The sequence below is a fragment of the Henckelia pumila genome, chromosome 4 (genome assembly GCF_033568475.1).
Source record: "Henckelia pumila isolate YLH828 chromosome 4, ASM3356847v2, whole genome shotgun sequence".
NCBI classification, from domain to species: Eukaryota; Viridiplantae; Streptophyta; class Magnoliopsida; order Lamiales; family Gesneriaceae; genus Henckelia; species Henckelia pumila.
This window is the reverse complement of record NC_133123.1, coordinates 12843455-12862015: the sequence shown is the minus strand read 5'-3', so window position 1 is coordinate 12862015 and position 18561 is coordinate 12843455. Positions and strand designations below refer to the sequence as shown.

The 18561-nt window shown below is 36.6% G+C and overlaps 1 protein-coding gene across 1 annotated transcript in view; it reads right to left on the bottom strand.

The window, feature by feature from the left end:
* The window catches only part of LOC140865194 (acyl-CoA hydrolase 2-like), a 37744-nt gene that overhangs the window by 991 nt on the left and 18192 nt on the right, over positions 1 to 18561 (bottom strand). The gene's annotated exons all lie outside the window — the stretch shown is intronic.

Here is an 18561-nt window from a genome sequence, read left to right as displayed (position 1 = left end):
AGAAAATTTTTTAGTTTGCAATAATTATCATATTTATGAAGGTTCAAATTTTTAAAGAATATATTAAAACGATTTTCCATAATCATTGTATATATAGAGCTGCAAATATTCAATTTGCCATAATAGAATACAAAATAATCTATATATAATATTAAATATTTCGAAAAAAGATTAAAAAAATTATTTAAAAAAAGACGTATAGAGAGCTCCAAAGATTCATTTTGAATTATTATTAACCATATTTATAACAAACAATTTTATTCTAGATATACGAAAATTTATAGATTTATAAAAACCGTATAAATATTTACAGATATTTATCTAAAATAACAATAGATTTATTTATGTAATCTCCATAATAAAAAAGAAACAAAATAACTAATGATATTCCAATCGGTAATTAAACAATAAAATACAAAATAATAACAAAAATAGAATACATTTTCAATTTTGATTAGATACCAATTATTATTGTATAAATAAGCTGTTGAATCCGATATTTTGGTGATAACAAACAACAACTCATTGTATAGGAATGTGCTGCCAACCATTGTATTTCAGGAATCTACTACAACTTCTACCGGAAGCTTGTCAACCGCCTTTGCTCTCGACCGGCTGAAGTCACAAGCCTATCGACTGGCTATCAAAACCAGCAGAGGATAAATCTATCTACCGGAAGCTTGTCAACCGCCTTTGTCTCTCGACCGGTTGAAGTCACAAGCTTATCGACTGGTTATTCAAACCAGCAGAGGACAAATATCTCTACAGGTAGAATGCCAACTGCCTATCAGGATATCTCAAGACAAGTACCTGTGACAAGATGTTCTTTGCAAGATCTTTTATTAAAAGCAGAACCGGCGTGTCAGAAGATATGTTGACTCCTGCAATCGAGACAACAGGTTGCACCAAAATGGCAAAAACACAGAATGACTACAGATAAAGCATTCGACCGTTTATTCCAGTTTTGGACCCTGGAAGTTGTCTGCAGTGTACGATCTTCATGCAGAATCATCAATGCATTTATGAGCATTAAATGTGCATTCAATGCAGCATCAGAACGTTCAAAATAAAGACGTTGATGATTGACATATATAAAGGGAAGATTGCTCAAAAAAAAAGGGTAGAAGACAAAAAAGAGAGACAAGCAATTCAGAAAAATCTCAATCAACTCAATCACTTGAATAATATCAGAAGTCCTCATCTGATATACTTGAGCACACTTACAAGATCATTCATTTGCTGCTAAAATAAACCCTCGCCTACAGTTCACATATCTGATCGTCAAGGATCATCCTAGGGTTTTCAAGCCTCTCGACCGCTCTGCAGTTTGAGAAGCTCAACTCAACTATACTCATTGTTGAAGAAAATTGAAGCTACTCTGAAAGCTTCCACCAGTCTGATAAGAACTGAGAATTTTATCTGTGTAAATCTAGGAGTTTCGGATTAGGCATTGGATAAGTCCTAAGTCTGAAGTGGGTGTATTACAAGACGTTGTAATAACCAAAGTCTTCTAGTGAATTCCTTCCTAAGTGGGAGAAGGGGAGACGTAGAAGGATTAAGCCTTCGAACTTCCATAAATCGTGCCTTAGTCTTTACTGCTATTTATCTTACATTCTGCTCATACATTGCATTATAAACTTTGCATCACTAAAACCTCTGAACTATTTCCGCACTATTTAAGTTGTTCAAACCGTTTTAGAAGTTGAGAAAACAGATTAAGTGAACTAAACCTCACTTGATCATTTGAAAGAAGAAGAAGAAAAGTTTCAGAGTGTATTCACCCCCCCTCTACCCTCTGAACCGATCCCAACAAGTGGTATCAGAGCGGGTTCCTTTCTCAACTGCTGATCTGAAGTTTTAAAATCATGACTTCTTTCAACAGAATTCCTATGTTTTCTAAAGAAGAGTATGATGATTGGAAAATTCGCATGCAGGCACATCTTGCAGCACAGGATGATGACATGCTATATGTCATAACAGACGGTCCTATCAAAATTATGAAGGTCAACCCAGCTCTAGCCGATGGTGCAGGACAAATGATTGAGAAACCAAGAGCTGAGTGGACCACTGAGGACAAAAAGAAGGCCAATCTTGACAATGTGGCCCGGGACATCCTATACAAAACACTGGATAAGAATATGTTCAGCAAAATCAAGTCATGTTCCACAGCAAAGGAGATTTGGGAGAAGCTCACTCAGCTATGTGAAGGGAATGACCAGACAAAGGAAAACAAGCTCACTTTGGCCATTCAAAAATATGACAACGCCAAAATGAAGCCAGGGGAAACCATGGCTGAATTTGATGAACGGTTCAGTAGTATCATCTGTGATCTTATTGCTTTAGGTAAAACTTATACTAACCGTGAAATTGCTGTGAAGGTTATGAGAGCTTTACCCAAAGAATGGGAGATCAAGACAGTGGCCATGAGAGAGTCAAAAGACTTAAGCAAGGTTGAACTGCATGATCTCTTTGCAGATCTCAAAGCCTACGAGTTCGAGCTCAACATGAGAACAGAAGATGAATCATCTACTTCTCAACCAACCAAGGCCTTAACCTCAACCGTGATATGTCCACCGGTCGAGGAAGCTCCAAAGAGATCAGCTGAGCAAATCAGCAATGAAGCCATGACACTCTTTGTCAAGAAATTTGGTAGATTTATGCGTAAAAACAATTCTAAATTTAAAAATTATCATAAATCGGACCATACAAAGGATGGTCCTACTTGTTTTAACTGTGGCAAGTCAGGCCACTTCATTGCAGACTGCACCAAGCCTAAGAACAATGATCAGAAGCAATTCTCCGAAAGAAGAAGGGGTAAGGAGGATAAAAGGACGTTTAGAAAAGGAAGAGACCAAAGGGTTCTAGTAGCAGACGAAAGCAAAGGCAAGTGGGCTGAGTCTGACTCTGACAACTCCAATACCGGAAGCTCTTCAGATGACAGCGATGATGAAAAAGTGGAATGCCTTATGGCCGACATCGAAGAAGAAGCTGAGGAGGTATTTGACTTTGGCTCACCTGAATTTACTCACAGTGATTTAGTTACTGCTTTACACGAAATGGCTAATGAATACAAAGCATTATCCAAGGAGTTCGAGGAAGTAAAGGCAGAAAGAGCTGACCTAAAAGATAAGTCGAGCAAATCAAGCTGCATGCAGCAAAAAGAGCTTGATGGTCTTAAGGTCAAGCTAAGTCTGCTGGCTACTGAGAACGACACCTTGAAAAGAGTATTCCAAGCTACCTTGATTGAGAATAAAAAACTACTTGAAACCATTAAGGCTTGGAATAAATCTTCTGTAACCATTGACAAGATTCAAGAAATCCAAAGACCGGTACATGATAAAACCGGTCTAGGGTTTGGAACAAATGAACAGTCTATGGAATCCTGTATTCAGTCAAGCCTGGACAAAGGCAATCTTAACAAAATAAGATTTGTCAGGTCCAGCACGATATATGAACACGATAAGTGCAGCTTTGACAAAAATCAGAAAGTATCTAACGATCGAAGCTCTAAGCATAGAGGGCTGGGATATGTGGATCCCCAGACCTCTAATCAAAGAGGAACTTGGATCAAACCAAAACCTAATGAAAGAAGAAAGGGAAACCAATCTAATTTCAAAAGGCCATGGAATGAGTCTAACTACTCTAAGAAAAGATGGTCAAAGGAGAAGCCTTACCAGTACTTTAATTGCAGGCCAGTTCAAAAGAGGTACAGGCTAACTGATGAAAATCAAAAAGGCAAGCAGCACACAGCAACCTCACAAGCACACACATTTACGGCCTATCGACCGCACAGATTTCTGGACACACACACGGGCAAACCTGTAAGGGTGTTCCAGGTGTGGATCCCGAAAGGGCTAATCCGACCTGGACCCTACTAGATATGGGTACCAAAAGTTCTTCACTCTTTGCAGGTACTAAAAGTCCAAACGGGCGAGAAAACCACTTCTATCAAGGACACTACCTGGTATTTAGATAGCGGTTGCTCACGACACATGACAGGGAATCCAGAACTTCTAACAGAAGTGGTGTTGTGCAAAGGACCAAAGATCAGCTTTGGAGACAACTCCAAAGGTAAAACCGTGGGTAAGGGTAAGATTATCCATGGTAACATCATTATTAAAGATGTGTTACTTGTTGACAAACTATGCTATAATTTGATAAGTATTAGTCAACTATGTGACAATGATCATTCGGTCGAGTTTCACAAACACTCTTGCCTCATAAAAAATGACAAAGGTGAGACTCTTATGACCGGTGTACGAGACCTAAACACCTACAAGGTAAACTGGTCTTGCTCACATATTTCTTCACCTACTTGTCTTACTGCTCATCATGATAAACATTGGTTGTGGCATAAGCGGTTAAATCATCTAAATTTTAAGTCCATTTTTAACTTGAGGAAGCATGATTTGGTTTCTGGTCTGCCCGAAGGAGATTTTATAAAAGACAAAGTTTGTCCTGCTTGTCAACTAGGAAAGCAGGTGAGAGCAACCTTTAAAAATAAAGGGTGTATGTCTTCTTCCAAATGTTTAGACTTACTTCACATGGACCTATTTGGTCCTATACCAGTAAGAAGCATAGGGGGAATGAGATATGCTCTTGTTGTTATTGATGACTTCTCTCGATTTACTTGGGTCATCTTTCTCTTTTCAAAAGATCAAACTGCACCTCACCTGATTAAGTTTTTTAAACGCTTGCAAAATGAACAATCTACTGTGATAGATAGAATCAGGAGTGATAGAGGGACTGAATTTTTAAACACCACTCTTATGACTTATCTAAATGATCAGGGAATCAAGCATGAGTTGTCAGCTGCTAGATCCCCACAGCAAAATGGGGTGGCTGAAAGAAGGAACCGTACTTTAAAAGAAGCAGCCAGAACTATGATTGCTGATTCAAATGTTTCTCAAAGGCTTTGGGCAGAAGCAGTTAACACAGCTTGCTATACTCAAAACAGATCTATGATTAATAAACGATTTAACAAAACTCCATATGAGATCTGGAATGGCACAAAACCTGATATTTCATACTTCAAAATTTTTGGGTGCAAATGCTTTATCCACAACAATGGCAAAAACCATTTGACAGCCTTCGATGCCAAAGCAGACGAAGGAACTTTTATTGGTTACTCAGCCGTTAGCAGAGCTTATCGAGTGTTCAATCAAAGATCACTAACGGTCGAGGAAACCATTCATGTTGTTTTTGATGAATCTACTCTTTGTACAGAACAAACTCAAGGGAGCATAAATGATCTGAGTCATAGACTGGAAAACACAAATCTACAGGAAGAGAGTGACAGTGATCCATATCCTCAAAAGAAGGATGATCCAGTTCCCTCTATCATGTGTGATCAAACAAGGCCAGAAGAGGATCCACCGGTTGATAACGATCCTCCTGCCAATAATGATCCAGTAAACGAGGACGTTCGTCAACCAATTGATGACAACCCTTTAGGGAATTATTTTAGGTGGAACAAAGATCATCCACCTGGGTTGGTCATAGGTGACCCTTCTGCTCCTCGAAAAACACGTGGTCAAATGATTAATGAATTCTTGCATGCAGCTTTCATATCTCAGGTAGAGCCCAAAAAGATAGATGAAGCTCTATCAGATGCCAGCTGGATTGAAGCTATGCAAGAAGAGTTGAATCAATTCACCCGCAACAATGTTTGGCATCTAGTTCCTCGACCGGAAAATCAAAATGTGATTGGAACTAGATGGGTGTTTCGTAACAAGCTCGATGAACATGGCACTGTTGTGCGTAACAAAGCTCGACTTGTTGCCCAAGGATTCAGACAAGAAGAAGGCATAGACTTTGAGAAATCCTTCGCGCCAGTTGCAAGACTAGAAGCAATCCGCATCTTTCTTGCTTATGCAGCCTTCAAGAATTTTAAAGTTTATCAAATGGATGTGAAGTCTGCATTCCTCAATGGTCTACTTCAAGAAGAGGTGTACGTTGAACAACCACCAGGTTTTGTCAATCCTACTCATCCTCAATATATCTATAAACTTGACAAAGCTCTCTATGGATTAAAACAAGCACCGCGTGCTTGGTATGACACATTACTAAAATTTTTACTGGAACATGATTTCCAAATTGGAACGGTCGATAAGACCCTGTTTAAATTTGTAAAAGGTGATCATGTGTTACTAGTACAAATTTATGTTGATGACATTATATTTGGGTCAACTAACCCCAAGTTGTGCTCAAAGTTCTCTAAACTGATGAAGGAGAAGTTTGAAATGAGCATGATGGGCGAGCTAAACTTCTTTCTTGGACTTCAAGTGAAGCAACTTGAAACTGGAATATTCATCAATCAGTCCAAGTATGCCAAGGAATTGGTAAAGAAGTTTGGAATGGAACAATGCTCAACTGTATCTACCCCCATGAGTACATCAATTAAGCTTGATAAAGATGAAGGGGGAATTCCGGTCGAGGTAACCATGTATCGAGGCCTTATTGGTTCACTGCTCTATTTGACTGCCAGTCGACCGGATATCATGTATTCAGTTTGTTTATGTGCTAGATTTCAAGCTGCACCTAAGCAATCTCATTTCATTGCTACCAAACGAATACTTAAATATATTAAAGGAACTACTAATGTGGGTCTTTGGTATCCCAAAGATTCAAATCTCAATCTTATTGGCTATTCAGATGCAGATTATGCAGGTTGTAGAATTGATCGCAAAAGTACAAGTGGCACATGTCAATTCCTTGGAGATAGACTAATTTCGTGGTCAAGTAAGAAGCAGACATCAATTGCTACCTCGACCGCCGAAGCAGAATACCTCGCTGCTGGCAGCTGTTGTGCTCAAATACTCTGGATTCAACAGCAGCTTAATGATTATGGAATCCGGTCGAGTGAAGCTCCAATCTACTGTGACAATACAAGTGCCATAGCCATCACTCACAATCCAGTGATGCACTCTAGGACAAAGCACATTGATGTCAGGCATCACTTTATCCGAGATCATGTCTTAAAGAAGGAAATCAGGCTGGAATACATCTCTACCGATCAGCAAGCAGCAGACATATTCACCAAGCCTCTACCGGACGCTAAGTTTTCATATTTTCGAAATATTCTTGGCTTAGTAGATTTAAGTTAGTATGCATGTGTTTAGGGGGAATGATTGTCAATATGACATTAATAGATTAGCTGTTACGTTGCCATAAATATTGGCATATCATCCGCCTTTAACTAGTCTCTGACAGGCTTCGTACTAGCAGCTTGGTGCTTTGAACCAAATGACATTAATTGGGCGCCGTGATTATGCTCTTCAAAACTTTTTGAATTTCAAAAATACTTTTCATGACATCACCCTATGGCCCATAGGTTCCTATATATACTTCTTTACATTCGTATATCAATCTTTCACCTTTGCTAAAAGCTTTCATATTGTATTAAACACATCATCGAATTACTCTCTAGATTTTGCTTACTCTCTGCTCGAGTTCTTATCTACAGCTATCATGTCGATCCAGAAGACTTGCCTCGCAATCAACTTTGATTCCGTTGTTAAGGCAAACAACGCAGGAATATCTGAGGTATTCACCATGCTTGAAGCCTCTGGACTGAAGAAATTTCTGGAATGCAGCGCCATCTGCGATTTGCCTGTTTTGAAGGAGTTCTTCGCAACCGCTCAAATCGAGCATGGGACTATCAAATGCTTGATCAAGACAGAGGTCTACTCCTTCAATCAGAAGTTCTTCGCCAGCACATTTGATCTGCCCTCCAGGGGTTTGACAAAATGCACGGATCTTCCAGATGGTAACTGCTCTTATTGGTTGAAGGAGTTCTCAACTACTGATGCTCCGATCAAACTGCCGGCCCAGAAGACATCTCTCAAAGCTCCATTCAGGCTACTGACTAATATCGTGGCCAAGAATCTTCTGGCCAAGGCTGGATCTTACGACAAGGTGACGCTGGAGAAATTTCAATACATGGCTTGTATTGCCTCCAAGATCAACATAAACTGGTCAGACATTCTGTTCAATATTCTATGTGAAATGATCAGGGGCAAAGGGCAATTCGAGGGATTTGCTTTGCAAATCTGCCACATCTTGGGCGTCCTTGGAGTGGACTTTTCCAAGACTGAGCCTCTGCATCCCACCAAATGGCTCAACAAGTCTACGATTCTCAAATTCCTGAACAAGAAAGAGACTGCGGTCGACACCTTGCCCTCAACCGCAAAGGTTATTGCTATCCCTCAACCGCTTTCAACGGTTCCGGTCGTGGCCAAACCAGTCCATACCAAAAAGTCTGCCAAGCGTCAACTGATCATCGAATCTGACTCTGAAGATGAATCACGTGAGAATGTTCCACTGATTCAAGCTTTCAGCAAGTCATCCACTTCGGTCTCCAAAGCAGCTGTGTCATCCACGCCTGCAGGCGAGAAGAAGAGGCAGCACAAGAAGCTAAAGTCTCTTTCTGGACTTGCTCCTACCCTGCCAACGGTCGAGACTACTACCGTTGTTGCTTCTACTGCTCCTCGTCCTACAAAGGGTGTGATAATCCGGGAAGGTGCCTCATCAGCTCCTGAGGTCACTCTAGCTGATCCCAAAGACAAAGGGAAAGGTGTGATGATCTACACACCCAAGGCTCAACCAGCAGCTACGATAGAACTCAATATGATCATCTCTCACGTGCTCCGTACTGTCAAGCGTCATCTACAACGTTTTGACAGATGGCATCACTCCCGCACTCACTTGACACTCGCTCAAATATTTCCTAAATGGAAATCTCTAAACGTCATTGAGCAGAAGATGCTTCTATTTGCTGATACTGAAGACATCGTGGAGGCTCTGGGAAGAAGACATCTCATAGACTTGAAGCTTCGAGGAAGCCTGCTATCTCTGCTAATTAATGAGCGTGTCAAGAATTTCAAATCCAAGAGTCCTACCGCTGCCGATGACTTTGTGATTTTGACTGGACTACAGGATAGTCTACGTCAAATCACTCAACTACTTCAGCACTTCCAAGCTCTCAACAATGTCAAAACACCAGCTTCAGCAGCCTGTTTACAAGCTTATGTGCTGGAAGCACAAGTGATGATGAAAACCTTTCTCACTCAAGATCAGGGTGAAGAAGACGTCTATGCTCTCCCTTCTTCAGATGGGATTCTGACCGATCTCATCACTGCTGACCTCTTTCAATCATCTGCTCTAAGATCGAATGTGGCAGCATCTTCATCGGTCGACCCCTCCTCAACCGCAGTCCAAGCAGTTACTCAACCGGAAGCAGTTGTGATTGCTCACTCCTCTCCAGTGACGACCGCTCACACTTCTCCCGGTCATTCACAAGATGTTTTAGAAGTGGTTGCACAAGAGATACCTGTCACCTCTGTGACAGAGGCTCCTTGCAGTAGTGAAGCAACAGTGCCCCCAACGGAGATATCAAGCACTATTGTATCACCTGCATCTCCAGAACAGCAAGTGACTGATGCTGTTCCAGCACTTCAACCGTCTCCATCTACTGAAAAGTTTATGGAAGATCTCATTATGGATGAACCAAGTGCTGATCCTGGTACTCCACCAACCATATTGGCTGCAGTCGAAACTATTACATCTCCAACTGTACCATTATTGGAAGGTCCATCGGGTAGCTCTCCAGCCAGTTCACCCGCACCACATCATCGTGAGTCTAGCCCGGTTTCACCAAGAAATGACCCAGAAGGGCAAATGCTTCAGACTGATGATTCTTTAATTGAAGCCATGGCCGCAGCTCTAGATCATACCTTGATAAATCGGCTTCATGAGCTCATGCAAACGGTTAGGTCCTTCTCTCAAGACATAACAAACTCATCCTTATCGGTCGATAATTCACGCCAGACGATGATTCGGCATTTCGAGACCGTGTCTCGAGACCTTGCTCGTCTGTCCACAGAGATCACTAATCATCATCGGACTCAAATCAACACGCTCTCTACCGTCTCCGAACAAGTTATCCGATCCGAAAACCGCCTTCATAAGCAGTTGAATGATCGGATGGACACTATGCAAGCCACTCTACTTGCTCAAATCGATGCAAAAATAGACACTATGCAAGCCTGCCTTGGCACTCAACTCACTGAGGTCATCCTTCGACTCAACCAAGGTGATGCCAAAAAGGGGGAAGAAGAGCAACGTAAAGCAGCAGAGGCAAGAAGACGTGAAGAAGAGTCCAAAAGAAAAGAAGAAGCCGACAGAAGAAGAAGAGAAGGCGATAGGTCAGGAGGAGCCAGTTGGTTCAAAAGATGAACAACTTATTTGGTTCAAAAGATGAACAACTTATCTCTTCTTTACTTATCGCAGCTGCATCTTATTTTTTCTGTAGGTGTAATAAAAATGCTTATTGTACTTAATGAAATTCATTCTCTCAATGAAGTTCATTTTAATGCTTTCATATTGTTCTTGGAGCACTTAAGTTTTGTCATCACCAAAAAGGGGGAAATTGTTGAATCCGATATTTTGGTGATAACAAACAACAACTCATTGTATAGGAATGTGCTGCCAACCATTGTATTTCAGGAATCTACTACAACTTCTACCGGAAGCTTGTCAACAGCCTTTGCTCTCGACCGGCTGAAGTCACAAGCCTATCGACTGGCTATCAAAACCAGCAGAGGATAAATCTATCTACCGGAGGCTTGTCAACCGCCTTTGTCTCTCGACCGGTTGAAGTCACAAGCTTATCGACTGGTTATTCAAACCAGCAGAGGACAAATATCTCTACAGGTAGAATGCCAACTGCCTATCAGGATATCTCAAGACAAGTACCTGTGACAAGATGTTCTTTGCAAGATCTTTTATTAAAAGCAGAACCGGCGTGTCAGAAGATATGTTGACTCCTGCAATCGAGACAACAGGTTGCACCAAAATGGCAAAAACACAGAATGACTACAGATAAAGCATTCGACCGTTTATTCCAGTTTTGGACCCTGGAAGTTGTCTGCAGTGTACGATCTTCATGCAGAATCATCAATGCATTTATGAGCATTAAATGTGCATTCAATGCAGCATCAGAACGTTCAAAATAAAGACGTTGATGATTGACCTATATAAAGGGAAGATTGCTCAAAAAAGGGTAGTAGAAAAAAAAAAGAGAGACAAACAATTCAGAAAAATCTCAATCAACTCAATCACTTGAATAATATCAGAAGTCCTCATCTGATATACTTGAGCACACTTACAAGATCATTCATTTGCTGCTCAAATAAACCCTCGCCTACAGTTCACATATCTGATCGTCAAGGATCATCCTAGGGTTTTCAAGCCTCTCGACCGCTCTGCAGTTTGAGAAGCTCAACTCAACTATACTCATTGTTGAAGAGAATTGAAGCTACTCTGAAAGCTTCCACCAGTCTGATAAGAACTGAGAATTTTATCTGTGTAAATCTAGGAGTTTCGGATTAGGCATTGGATAAGTCCTAAGTCTGAAGTGGGTGTATTACAAGACGTTGTAATAACCAAAGTCTTCTAGTGAATTCCTTCCTAAGTGGGAGAAGGGGAGACGTAGAAGGATTAAGCCTTCGAACTTCCATAAATCGTGCCTTAGTCTTTACTGCTATTTATCTTACATTCTGCTCATACATTGCATTATAAACTTTGCATCACTAAAACCTCTGAACTATTTTCGCACTATTTAAGTTGTTCAAACCGTTTTAGAAGTTGAGAAAACAGATTAAGTGAACTAAACCTCACTTGATCATTTGAAAGAAGAAGAAGAAAAGTTTCAGAGTGTATTCACCCCCCCTCTACCCTCTGAACCGATCCCAACATAAGCATATATTTAAATGCTAAATTTTGAAGAGTTTAACTTCTTCAAATTTTAAGTAAAATTATCAATCAATATACATAATCACCGGTCAATACATTTTTAGTTTGCAATATTTATCATATTTATGAAAGTTCAAATTTTAAAAGAGTATATTAAAATGATTTTCCATGATCATTAAAATTGTAAATATTCAATTTGCTATAATATAATACATGATATATATATATATATATATATATATATAATAATAATAATAAAAATTTTGAACAAAGATAAATTGAATATTATTTACAGAAAACAGACATATACAAAACTTCAAATATTCAGTTTGAATTATTATTAACCATATTTATAACAAGCTATTTTATTCTAGATATACGAAAATTTATAGATTTATAAACATGTATAAACCGTATAAATATTTACCTATATTTATCTACAATAAAAATAGATTTATTTATGTAATCTCCATAATAAAAAAAGAACAAAATAACTAATAATATTTAAACCAGTAATTAAAACAATAAAATAAAAAATAATAACAAAAATAGATGCATTTCCAATTTTGATTAGATCCCAATTATTATTGTATAAATAAGCATAAATAATATTAAAGATTTCTAAAAAAAATAAATAAAATATTATTTACAGAAAACATACATATACAAAGCTTCAAATATTCATTTTGAATTATTATTAACCATATTTATAACAAACTATTTTATTCTAAATATACCAAAATTTATAGATTTATAAACATGTATAAACCGTATAAATATTTACATATATTTATCTACAATAGAAATAAATTTATTTACGTAATCTCCATAATAAAAAAAATGGAACAAAATAACTAATAATATTTCAACCTGTAACTAAAACAATAAAATCAAAAATAATAACAAAAATAGATACATTTTCAATTTTGATTAGATCCCAATTATTATTTTAAAAATAAACATATATTTAACACCTAAATTGTGAAAAATTTAACTTCTTCAAATTGTCACGCAGAATCTCGAATCAGTATACATAATCATTGTTCAATACATACAAAATGACACCATTGTTTCAAGTTATTTGTGATATTAATCTTTCAGACTGGCATTGGGCGCTGAAGTTAAGATTAATACGCTATTACAATCTACCTCCATACCAAAGCAAGGAAAAACAAACAATAGAATGTATATTCCAAGATATTGAGGTACATGAACTTTATGAGATTTATATTTATTTTCTATTAAAATTTCAGTTGTTGTGCTTTAATTTTACTAACCTTTTGATATTTATTTTTATCTTCAACCTCACTTAGCTTTTTTTTTCCCTCTCAACTTCATGGATTACGCATACATGCAACTATAAAAAATAATGTCATTGATAAATTGAGGCCAATACTCAAAGAAGGTCGTCTTTATGCTATCAAAAATATGATAGTTGTGTAAAATAAAATGAAAATCAAAATCACATCTAACATTTACAAAATTAATCTAATCTATAAGACCAATGTTAGCGAAATAGAAGATCACAAATTTTCATCAAAGATGTTTGAATTCAAGAACTTCACAGATTTGACGACAGCAAAAGTCATCGATGAATCTGAAATTTTTGGTACGTTTATTCTTGAAGTGTATTTTAATGATCTTAAAATTTCTTATTATATTTTAATGTGTTAATTTTTTTTTTTCTAGATGTGATTGGGACAATGATTTCAAAAGACAACCCTAACAAATCAATGGCCGTCCTATAAAGCTAATTAATTTTGTCATTAAAGATTTAGAGTAAAAAAAATTTTAAATTAATATTTAATTTATGTGGTGATTATAAAGTTTAATTACGATATCTTTCATGTCTATCAATAAATTTTTAGGCACAACAAATTGCCATGCACTTTGTGGAAAAATTTTGTGGACGAAATGATGACATTTTTTAATACAATTGGTGATGAACCAGTGGGTGGTTCTTCAGATGTGTCGTGCAAGAACAAATTGCCATGCATGACTTTTTTTGAAAATTACTCACTGTAAAATTAAATTTGTTTACATTTTACTTTTATAGTCAAAATTTTAATTTAATCCAATTTAATTATATTATACACAAGATATAACCCGTGCATCGCACGGGTGAAATACTAGTATATATAAAAGCAGAGTTGTTGCCAAAATTAGAAAGTTTCCGCCAAAATGTTTGGTCAAAAAAGGAAATACAAGCTGTAATAATTTTTTTAAAATTAAAAATAATTGATTTAATATTAAAAGATATATGCCAAAATAAGGCTTATATACGTTTCCAAGATAATCTTGTCAATTCAATAATACAATTATTTCCTTATTATCTTTTCAATGCTAAAAGAAATTTTTTATTTTTTCATGTATTGACATATATATATATATATATATATATATATATATATGGAGTTGATATTTACACTCCATTTTGTGTTATTTGCACTCTACTTGTGAGTAAATTGAACACATTTTTTACACATGAAGTGGAGTGTAGATAACACAAAATGAAGTGTAAATATCAACTCCCATATATATATATATATATATAAACAGAAAAATATACTTAAAAAAAAGAAAAGTATAATTTTTCCGCATAAAATTTCATTCAAAAAATAGTAAATGCATAAATACAAATAAAGATAATATTAAATTTAAAATTATAGATAAAGATAATATTGAAAAAAAAATGATATTACAAGTGACAGACATTTTTATCTAAAGATTTTAAAATACAGATAACATTACGATTAAATTTAAACAAAATTTAAAATAGTTTTTTCATAATGAAAAAAATTAAATTTTTTATTTAAAATATATATTAAAACACGGTTGAATTTAAACAAAAATTAAAATAGTATTTTTCATTATCAAACAAAATTTAGTTTTTGGTTAATAAAACGGTTGTTTAGCATATATACATATAAAAAATGATATTATGAATCATAGACTATTGAATTTAAAATTTTTAAATGATAGATAAAAATACAATTAAATTTTAAAAAAATTTAAAATAGTATTTTTCGTGATCAAACAAAATTTAATTTTTGTTTTTAATATGATGGTTGTTTTTCTTATATGTAGATATACATATGGGCAGCACATATTCAAAAACAAAGATGATATTATGAGTGATATTATAAAATTTTTAGATTAAATAGTTTATATAAAAATTCGATTGTATTTAAAAAAAACTTAAATAGTATTTTTCGTAATCAAACAAATTTTATTTTTATTTTTAATAGGGTGGTTGTTTTGACCATGTATATATATATATATACGCAACAAATATAAAAAAAATGATATTATGTGGGATAAACAATTTATGAAATTTTTTTATAATCTATCTATACAAAAGCATACAAATCTGTTAAAAATAGAAACTAAAGTCTGCTCAAAATTTCTTTCTAAAGATAGTAGAGACATTATTATTTCATTTAAAAATACAAATAAAGATAAGGTTGAATTTAAAATTACATATTATGATAATACTTATTTTTTTAAAAAATAAGATGATATTATTAGTGATAGACTATTTAATCTAAAAAATTTAAAAAATATATATAAATACGATAAAATTTAAAATTTTAAACAAAATTTAAAATAGTATTTTTATTTATCAAAAAAATTTTAATTTTTTTTTCAATAAAGTGGTTGTGTTGAATCCGATATTTTGGTGATAACAAACAACAACTCATTGTATAGGAATGTGCTGCCAACCATTGTATTTCAGGAATCTACTACAACTTCTACCGGAAGCTTGTCAACCGCCTTTGCTCTCGACCGGCTGAAGTCACAAGCCTATCGACTGGCTATCAAAACCAGCAGAGGATAAATCTATCTACCGGAAGCTTGTTAACCGCCTTTGTCTCTCGACCGGTTGAAGTCACAAGCTTATCGACTGGTTATTCAAACCAGCATAGGACAAATATCTCTACAGGTAGAATGCCAACTGCCTATCATGATATCTCAAGACAAGTACCTGTGACAAGATGTTCTTTGCAAGATCTTTTATTAAAAGCAGAACCGGCGTGTCAGAAGATATGTTGACTCCTGCAATCGAGACAACAGGTTGCACCAAAATGGCAAAAACATAGAATGACTACAGATAAAGCATTCGACCGTTTATTCCAGTTTTGGACCCTGGAAGTTGTCTGCAGTGTACGATCTTCATGCAGAATCATCAATGCATTTATGAGCATTAAATGTGCATTCAATGCAGCATCAGAACGTTCAAAATAAAGACGTTGATGATTGACCTATATAAAGGGAAGATTGCTCAAAAAAAAAGGGTAGAAGACAAAAAAGAGAGACAAGCAATTCAGAAAAATCTCAATCAACTCAATCACTTGAATAATATCAGAAGTCCTCATCTGATATACTTGAGCACACTTACAAGATCATTCATTTGCTGCTAAAATAAACCCTCGCCTACAGTTCACATATCTGATCGTCAAGGATCATCCTAGGGTTTTCAAGCCTCTCGACCGCTCTGCAGTTTGAGAAGCTCAACTCAACTATACTCATTGTTGAAGAGAATTGAAGCTACTCTGAAAGCTTCCACCAGTCTGATAAGAACTGAGAATCTTATCTGTGTAAATCTAGGAGTTTCGGATTAGGCATTGGATAAGTCCTAAGTCTGAAGTGGGTGTATTACAAGACGTTGTAATAACCAAAGTCTTCTAGTGAATTCCTTCCTAAGTGGAAGAAGGGGAGACGTAGAAGGATTAAGCCTTCGAACTTCCATAAATCGTGCATTAGTCTTTACTGCTATTTATCTTACATTCTGCTCATACATTGCATTATAAACTTTGCATCACTAAAACCTCTGAACTATTTCCGCACTATTTAAGTTGTTCAAACCGTTTTAGAAGTTGAGAAAACAGATTAAGTGAACTAAACCTCACTTGATCATTTTAAAGAAAGAAGAAAAAAAGTTTCAGAGTGTATTCACCCCCCCTCTACCCTCTGAACCGATCCCAACAAGTGGTATCAGAGCGGGTTCCTTTCTCAACTGCTGATCTGAAGTTTTAAAATCATGACTTCTTTCAACAGAATTCCTATGTTTTCTAAAGAAGAGTATGATGATTGGAAAATTCGCATGCAGGCACATCTTGCAGCACAGGATGATGACATGCTATATGTCATAACAGACGGTCCTATCAAAATTATGAAGGTCAACCCAGCTCTAGCCGATGGTGCAGGACAAATGATTGAGAAACCAAGAGCTGAGTGGACCACTGAGGACAAAAAGAAGGCCAATCTTGACAATGTGGCCCGGGACATCCTATACAAAACACTGGATAAGAATATGTTCAGCAAAATCAAGTCATGTTCCACAGCAAAGGAGATTTGGGAGAAGCTCACTCAGCTATGTGAAGGGAATGACCAGACAAAGGAAAACAAGCTCACTTTGGCCATTCAAAAATATGACAACGCCAAAATGAAGCCAGGGGAAACCATGGCTGAATTCGATGAACGGTTCAGTAGTATCATCTGTGATCTTATTGCTTTAGGTAAAACTTATACTAACCGTGAAATTGCTGTGAAGGTTATGAGAGCTTTACCCAAAGAATGGGAGATCAAGACAGTGGCCATGAGAGAGTCAAAAGACTTAAGCAAGGTTGAACTGCATGATCTCTTTGCAGATCTTAAAGCCTACGAGTTCGAGCTCAACATGAGAACAGAAGATGAACCATCTACTTCTCAACCAACCAAGGCCTTAACCTCAACCGTGATATGTCCACCGGTCGAGGAAGCTCCAAAGAGATCAGCTGAGCAAATCAGCAATGAAGCCATGACACTCTTTGTCAAGAAATTTGGTAGATTTATGCGTAAAAACAATTCTAAATTTAAAAATTATCATAAATCGGACCATACAAAGGATGGTCCTACTTGTTTTAACTGTGGCAAGTCAGGCCACTTCATTGCAGACTGCACCAAGCCTAAGAACAATGATCAGAAGCAATTCTCCGAAAGAAGAAGGGGGTAAGGAGGATAAAAGGACGTTTAGAAAAGGAAGAGACCAAAGGGTTCTAGTAGCAGACGAAAGCAAAAGCAAGTGGGCTGAGTCTGACTCTGACAACTCCAATACCGGAAGCTCTTCAGATGACAGCGATGATGAAAAAGTGGAATGCCTTATGGCCGACATCGAAGAAGAAGCTGAGGAGGTACTAAAAGTCCAAACGGGCGAGAAAACCACTTCTATCAAGGACACTACCTGGTATTTAGATAGCGGTTGCTCACGACACATGACAGGGAATCCAGAACTTCTAACAGAAGTGGTGTTGTGCAAAGGACCAAAGATCAGCTTTGGAGACAACTCCAAAGGTAAAACCGTGGGTAAGGGTAAGATTATCCATGGTAACATCATTATTAAAGATGTGTTACTTGTTGACAAACTATGCTATAATTTGATAAGTATTAGTCAACTATGTGACAATGATCATTCGGTCGAGTTTCACAAACACTCTTGCCTCATAAAAAATGACAAAGGTGAGACTCTTATGACCGGTGTACGAGACCTAAACACCTACAAGGTAAACTGGTCTTGCTCACATATTTCTTCACCTACTTGTCTTACTGTTCATCATGATAAACATTGATTGTGGCATAAGCGGTTAAATCATCTAAATTTTAAGTCCATTTTTAACTTGAGGAAGCATGATTTGGTTTCTGGTCTGCCCGAAGGAGATTTTATAAAAGACAAAGTTTGTCCTGCTTGTCAACTAGGAAAGCAGGTGAGAGCAACCTTTAAAAATAAAGGGTATATGTCTTCTTCCAAATGTTTAGACTTACTTCACA